Source organism: Rhinolophus sinicus, chromosome 1, assembly GCF_057876585.1.
Source record: "Rhinolophus sinicus isolate RSI-liver-muscle chromosome 1, RSI-T2T, whole genome shotgun sequence".
In the NCBI taxonomy this organism is placed as follows: Eukaryota; Metazoa; Chordata; class Mammalia; order Chiroptera; family Rhinolophidae; genus Rhinolophus; species Rhinolophus sinicus.
The window spans coordinates 12,826,613-12,835,018 of record NC_142501.1 but is presented as its reverse complement, the minus strand read 5'-3'; positions in this window follow the sequence as shown (position 1 = coordinate 12,835,018).

Sequence of the window (8,406 nt, the reverse complement as noted above, 5' to 3'; positions counted from 1 at the left end):
AGACTGGACAGGACCCCAGCCCTTCATTACACCTCCTGACCCACAGGCTTGTGGGGAAGATTCGATGAAAGGAGCTGAGGGCCAGCTAACGGGAGCTCTGGGTGGGCATTACCCAGCCCTGTCCCTTCTGAGTCCCCTGAGCTGTGGGCACCTCCTACAAAGAAGGGTGTGCTCACTCCTACCAGGCACCCCTCCACACACACACGCACACCTCCTCCTGGGCACAGCATTCACATCTGTGTGTAGTTCTCGTTCTGCCTACATATGTAGAAAAGTACGAGTTCACGCCAATAACCAGTTGTAGGCCAGCACCGTGGATTCCGTCCAGCTTCCCCCTTCCGTGTTTGCGACTTCCTTCTCCCAACAGGGAGAAACCTGGATCCCGGTGTGGGGCCAGAGTCCCAGAGAGCAGTTTGCAGGCTCTCGGCCTCACGTGGAAAGGTGCTGGCTCGGGTAGTGGACGGCCATCAGCTGTAACCAGTGAGCCATTAGCCACTGATACGACTGCCGTGGCTGCGCTAGTTGGTTGGTTGGCAGAGAAGCGGGCGGCGGATTGTGGATCCTGTAGCTCCTACTTCGTGTGTGTCTCCCGCAGCCGCCAGCGAGACTGGGGTGCAGGCAGACCCCTTGTTGGGGTACTGGGGGATGTTTGCTCCCTGTGTCTCCACCCCAGCCTCCACCGAGAATATAGTGGTATGACTCCCCTACCTATGGCTCCGTGGGTGTTCCTTCTGGCCTCACCATGTCCTGCGTTCTCGTGTGGGGAGCGGGACCAGAGTCCCCACACGACACCCAGTATCCTGCATGTATTGACTTCCCTGCTCAAACCTGTCAGCAGCCAGTGCCAATCTGCTGCTGCCACCACTGCCCCACGCTGCCACGTCCTCTCACCTTGCTTGGGTCCCCACACACCTGAATGGGTCACCAGAGCCCCTGCCTAGACCCTCCTCACCCAGCACAGGCCCCAGCACCCCACTTGGGACCACTGCCACCCACCCCCACCTCGAAGCAGCTCCTGCCCTGCTTGGTCCCATCTAATGGCTTTGGGACAGATTGTTAAGGACGAATGGAAGAGGAAGAGGTTTCATTTTAAGAATGAGCAGAGTTAAGCCTCTCCAAAGTGATGTCTGAATCCCAGCATCCCAACATTTGTGCAGTTCTTGTATTTACACCTGCAAACCACCCCGGCCTGCCCTTCGCATCAGAAAGCACCACAAAGGCCTTTGGTCAGTGTATTAGTTAACTCAGGCAGCTGTCACCGAGTGCCACAGGCTGGGGACTTAAACAACAGAAATGTATTATCTCCCAGTTCTGGGGGCCAGAAGCCAACGGGCCAGCGGGTTTATTTCTTCTGAGCTCTCTCTGTCCTTGGCTTACAGATGGCCGTCTTCTCCCTGTGTGTCTGCGTCCTGATCTACTCTTAGAAAGACACCAGTCAGATTGGATTAGGGCCCAGCTCACCCCAATGTCCTCATTTAACCTTAATCATCTCTTTAATCATCTCATCATTTAATCTTAATCATCTCTGTCTCCAAATAAAATCAGATTTTGAGGTACTGAGTGCTAGGACTTCAACAGATGAATTTGGAGGGGGACACGTTCAGCCCAGAGTGGTCAGATACACCGATTACCCCTGGACCGACCCTCTGGCCATTCTCCCAGACACACCAGCTCTGCTCTGGACAAAGTCCCAGGGTGTCATCACCCCTGACCCCCACAGGCTCTAAGGTGGCCAGGTGTGACACCCAGTCCACGTCCCTGCCTCCTCTCCTGGTGAGGGTGTGAGGGTGGCTCGTAGAGCATCCCTGGGCCAACCTGGCCTTGGGAGCCCAGGAGGCACCAGCCGTTGGGGCCAAGGGATGACCAGAATGGGAAGAAGGTGGAGGAAAGGAGGCCACAGGTGTCCAGAGGCCGGCGAGGGGCTATCCTCCAGGTCCCCACCTATTATTTCCCAGCAGATCCAAGGCCGTGAGCCGGCAAGGTTCACTTCTGCCCTCGCTGGGGCAGGACCATGCTGGGAAAGTCAGCCTCACCGGGCCCTACTCCGCCCCTCGCCTCTGACTCAGGACCCTACTGTGGCCTCTCCAGGTGGCTGCCCTAGGCCAGCCTGCACCCTCTCCTTCAGTGTCCCGGCTGGTTTCATGCTCAGGCTGCAGCTCCGGGCTTGGCCAGCAGAGGGGAGGAGCCCAGGCCAAGCCGGGCCCACATCCCGGTGAGTCAGTCGCAGCGGCAGGGCCACTGTGCTTACAGGGAAACAGAGGGGCAGGGAAGGAGGGGGCTGCCTCAGCTGGTGTGCTGCCTACCCACCCTGGGTCCCGGGAGGCTCCTTGTTCTAGCCCAGCCTAGAGAAGAGGCGGCCCCACCCGACCCCAAGAGCTCAGGGAGGGCAGTGGGGCCGGGCTGTGGGGGCACCAGCACCGGCTTGGAGTCAGCAGACCCAGCTTCTAGCCCACACATCCACTGACCATTTGATTTGGGGCAAACCCTTGCCTCTCTCTGGGCCTCAGTTTCCCCATCTATTAGCCAAAGGGAGTGAATTAAGTGATCCGAAGCCTCTTCCCACCCTGCTATTCTGCCCACCCAACCCCCAAATTCCACAATCCTCCCTCTGGAAGAAGAAAGAAATGCGAGGCAAGAAATCCTGATACCAGAGATGGGGACATGGGGCCCCTGGGCTCTTCTCCAACTCCAGGACCCACAAGGTGGGGGAACACCTGCCGGGCAGGTGAGCAGGACATGGTGTGAGACCGGTGGCTGTGGGTTCCAGGCCCTGGGCAGCCTCCTCGCTAGGGTGCTGGCTGCCCGCTGGGGAGCTTGGCGGGCTCGGGGCAGGAGGGAAATGAAACCCCAGTTGGGAACATCTTGCACTGGCACCCCCCACCCTGCCGCCCCACCCAGGCTAGCCCCCAGAAACAGGAAGCAGATGGCTCATCGAGGAGGGCAAGGAGGCTGCCCGTGCTCCCTGCTGGGCTGTACTTGGGGTGGTGGCACCCTGCCCTGCTGCTCCTGGGACAGAAAGAAAAGGAATCTCCATTTTACAGAGGAGAGAAGTGAGGCTCAAAAAGGTCAGCTGACCAATCCAAGGTCACGCAGCTGGAAAGTAGACAGGCTTCACTGAGTCCTTTCTGGGGAGGAAGGTCCTTGTGGGGATGGGGGTGAGACGCATTTTATTCTGGGGCTGGGGCTATGCCTGAGGCTGCTTTGGGGCCAGAACAGTGTGTGTGTGTGTGTGTGTGTGTGTACACATTTGCACAGGGAAATGTATGCATGGCCCTAAGCCTGGTGGGCTAGGTGGCACCATTTAGTCTGCAGAAGCTTCCTGAGAGCCGGATCCTGCAGTTCCAATGCCACCTGGAAAAGGGGAGGCGAGGAGAGAGGAGCCAGGGGAGGGTGTACCCCCAGGCTACCAGGCAAAGGATTCTGGGAAGATCCGGAGAGGAATTACTGGTGTGGAGAGGGGAGGGAATAGCATATCCCAGAAAGGTTTGGAAGACCAGACTTATCTAGTTCAAGACCAGGCCTATCTAGTTCTAGTTCAAGTGTCGTGTGTGGGGGGCCTGATGTCACCCCGAGATATTTAGTAAATGCTCTGCTCGCAAGTATTTGTCAAGAGCAGGGTTTTGTGGAAATGGAGAAGGGGGAAGTTTCACATCCTAGTCAGCAGAGTGGCCAGAAAAATTACAGAGGAAAGAGCAGGAACAGCAGGGCGGGTGGTGGAGACAAGTGCCCAGGGATCTCGAAATTCAGCAGGACTTTGGACATGAAGTTAGGGGATTAAGGCATCGACTCTGTGCTCCCCTCAATGTCTTCCTCACACAGCCAGAATCAATTTCAAAAGGCTAATCTGATTGTGTTTTATAGCACCCACACCCCAAACCCCAACACATACCCCTGAAACCCTTCACTTGCTCTCAGGCTAAAGACTCAATTCCTGGCCTGGCCTCCAAGGCCGCTGGGGTCTGGGCCCTGCCACACTCTCCAGTTCTCTGCACTCCAGACACACGGGCTGGGCTCTTTCACACCTCACAGTTTCACACCTGAGCACAGGGACTTTGTGCGTGCTCTTCCCTCTAGAACTGCCCCACCCCCCACAACCCCCAGTTAACTTATGCTTCAGGGCTCAGCTCAGACAAGTGACTCCTGATCTCCTGACCAGGTCACTCATCCATCTTGGAATTCACCTCCATGATTACACACCACAAGAGGGCTTGTTAGAGTCCACACCTTAGACCAATTATGACTCATGCCCTGGCACAGCCCAGCTTCTGTAAGTATGTTTCTGTTTGAATCCTGAACAAACTGGGGGTCTGTCCTGCGGTGGAGGGGTGGCTGTTGAGTGGACAACCAACAGTGTCTGCCAGTTACTATGCACTGCACACTCCAACTCACCCTCCTTGCAGAGGTGGAGGGAGGCTAGCAGACATTTCATGCAGGTGATGGCATGGGCAGGAGCATAAACTTGCCACATCTGGGGGCTGACGAGACTGGGGGCCGTGTGAGGTATAATGGAGCCTCATTATTGCACAGCTGTTTTTGAAACAGGTAAACTGCAGGTCAAATCATGTCACCTGGGACACACACCAAAAGCCCACACAGCAAAACCTCCCACCTCAGTCCACAACAGGTGAGGCTTTTTGTCTCGCCCTTCAACAGAAACCTGGTAAAGACTAGTACGTGGTCATAGACTAGCATTGCCACTCAGCGAATCCCTGTATCTCATGTCCAGTCTTTGCTTGCACGCCTCCAGTGATGGGACACTCACCACCTCCCGTAGGAGCCCATTCAACGTGGCCAGCCCAACAGTGACCCATCAATTAAGTCATAAAATCTCACTGGCATATTGTTTAATGGGTACAGGGTTTCAGTTTGGGAAGCGAAAAAGTTCTGGAGATGGATGGTGGCGATGGTTGCACAATATAAATGTACTTAATGCCACTGAACAATATACTTGAAAAAGGTTAAAGTGTTTAATTTTATATTATGTATCACACACACAAAAAATGCACTGCCTCTGGCTTCACAACTTACAAACTGTGGCTTTAGGGACCTTTTAAGTAACCTTTTTAAAGGTCACTTTAAAAAAAGCTAATTGGCAGTTGTGACAAACTGTGAGGTGTACCCCACCCTCTTTGATTCTGATTTCCTCTTTTCAGTCTTATCTCCCCAGCTCGGAAATCTGGGCTCAGTATTTCTAGCTTCCGATCCTGCCTCTGTTCCTGCAGGGGCTATAGTCACTGTGACCCACCCCTGCTGTAAGCCTACTATGTGCCATGCTCTGAGGTTGCCTCAAAGAACAACCTCACACAGGGAACAATCCTTCCCCACACAGGGAACAATCGAATTTTGGGGCAGAAACCTACAGAACTGCAGTCTCCCTGAAACTGGGCCCAGCTGCTGAAGTCCCATGGGACTGGCCCACGATGACCTGTGCCTGAAGACCTCACTTGGCTGGAATGATGACAGCAGCAAAGAATGTCACTGGTCCCTGAGCACTCAGGACACAGAATGTTTGTGGGGGTGCCGCCTATGGCCTCCTGGGAATGCTCGGTGACACAGGGCAACACAGGACGTGCCAAAGGACAGGAGGCAGGTATTACCATCTCTGAAATTGCATCCCAGACCAACCCAATCCAACTCCCCAGAAATCACGGACCCACCAAATAATCAGAGAACTAGATGGAGAGCAAGAGGGAACAGAAAACCCAGCTAACCCAGAGGTCTCACACTGGCAGCTCACAGCCGTGTCAAGTCTTGCAGTGATTTTTTGTGTGTTTTAATGTTTATTGGCAATGCTTGAAAAATGTGAAATTTCCCATTTCTCTTAAAAAAACAAAACACATAAGGATGTCTCGTCTCACACGGCAAGACTTGCTGGAGCTGAGCTCCAACTGCCCCTGTTAGATGGGGCATGTGGGCCCCAACTGCCATGGTGCCACCCACTAGCTTCATTCACTCACTCTGCCTGTGGGGCCCCTGACGGCCTCGGAGTTCAGGATTTGTGATCTAACCCAACATTCCTATGTCCCAGAGGCATTCGTTCGATGAGGCCCAGAGGGCAAGTGACTTTCCCAGTAAGTGAGTCATCTGGGACCAAGATCTAGAATCTCAGGGGACCACCCAGCACCCATTCCAATTCTCCAAAGAAGTGGCTCTGCTGATGGGTGGTGTGGGGACAGAGTCCCAGAGAGCAGTTTCCAGGCTCTGGGCCTCACGTGGGAAGGTTATTAGATGGCCATCAGCTGTTGTTGGGTGGCCATCAGCATCTGTAACCAGTTAGCCATTAGCCATTAATATAACTGCCGTGGCTAGGCTATGCGGGGTTGGTTGGTTAGCAGAAAAGCAGACAGCGGATTGCAGCTAGCAAGTGGGGTTAGCAAGCATGGACGGTGGGTTATGGATCGTGTGGATCCTACTTCCTGTGTCTCACCTGGCTGCCAGTGAGACTGGAGTACAGGAAGACCCCTTGTCGGGGTCCTGGCAGATGTTTGCTTTTTTTGGTCTCAACCATCTGCCATCGAGAATGTAGTGGTATGACTAGCAAGTGGGGTTGGTTGGTTCGTTGTTTGGTGGAGAAGCGGACAACAGGTTACGGATTGTGCGACTCCTGCTTCCTGTGTCTCCGACCCAGCCGCCAGTGAGAATATAATGGTATGACTCCCCCATCTATATCTCTGTGGGTGTTCCTTTTTGGCCTCACCATATCCTGCGTTCTTATGTGGGGAGCAGGACCAGAGACCCCGCATGACAGGTGGCAAGGTGGGCTCACCTCTGTGGGGAAGGGCAGGAGGCTGACTGGGAAACCTGAGGACACCAGCCAAGTGTCCCATTCAACCACAGACGCACCTCTCTCCAGGGCACACAGTCAGGTGAGATGCAGTTGCCACCTCTCCACCATCCCTTTCTCCCCTTGTCTGATCTTGACTCCATCTCGCCTCACCAGCTCTGGAGCCCTGGTTCTTTATCCGTAAAATGGGGGGTCCCTGCTGTGGCAGGTAGAATTGAGGTCCCCTCAGGTATGTTTAGGAAACAGCAGCTGGGCTGTTTCACTGGCCAGGTGTGTAAGTTGAAAGGCATTTGGGGAGGAGCGTGGAGAGGAAGTGAACTGGTGAGGACACAGAGAGAGGAAGGAGAGTGGAGGCAGCCCCCAGGAGGAGAGGGACTGGGGAAAGAGCAGCAATGGTTAAGGGGCCATCAGTCAGGACAGGACAGGTGCTGCTGAGGTAATAAACAACCCCTCGTCTCAGCGACTCCAAACAACAGAGCATTGCTCCAGCCACCCAGTTTTATTGAGATATATTAACATATAACACTGTATTCGTTTCGGGTGTACAAACGATGATTTGATATATGTATATGTAGCAAAATCATCACCATAATCAGTTTAGTTACCATCCATCGCCTCACATAGCTACGAATTTTTTTCTTGTGATGAGAATTTTTAAGACCGATTCTTAGCAACCTTCAAATATACAATAGTCTTGTTAACTACAGTCATTATGGGGTACATTACAACCCCAGAAAAAGGGTGTTTCCTGCGCACGCCCATGTCCGTGGAGGGCTGACAGAGAGGCTGACCCAGGCAGCTGGAGATGCCACCATCTCAAACACAGCCTATCCCAAACCAGGGGAAAAGAGCTTTGGAGGGTCTCACACTGGCCACAAATGCTCAGGCCTGAAATGTGACATGAGTCCCTGCCAGCCTCAAGACACTGGCCTCGACTCATCGCACAGCCTTGCCCCTTCCTCAATGGGGTCAAGAAGTACAGCTCCGCCATTCACCAGGGATACATGGGAAACAGTCCCAGGGCCTCGAGGTTCCATGTGTGGAGTAGCAGCCTCTTCAGACGCCATTCACGTGGTCACAGCGAGGACAGCGCCACTGGAGTTGTGCAGATCAGGGTCCCTGAGTCCTGTGCCCCATGGAGAATGCTGTGACACTCAGGCTTCCGGCCATGTCTTTCCTCCAGCTGAGGGCTCAAGTTCAAGCTACAGGCCTGTCCCACTCTTCTGCACCTCTGCCTCACTCTGATTCACTCATTTTAGGAGGAGGCAGGTGGCAGGGCCAGGGCACTTTTATTTGTAAATAATCACAATTATAGAAACAGATCCACAATAATCATTACTTTTTATTGCGCAATTACAACAAGCCCGGCACAATGCTAACATGTGACATAGATAATTTCATTTCACACAAGCCTATGAGGTCGGGATGTTATTATCCCCATTTTATAGATAAGACTAAATTGAGGCCCAGAAACATGTACAGACTTAGCCAGGTCACTGAGCTTATTACTAATGGGATTCAAAGCCAAGTCTCAGGGATGTGTTAAATCGCCAGGATTTATAAGGCAGAACATTAATACATCTCGTTTGCCTTTGTCTAGTGAGCATTTCCCACTTGACTCA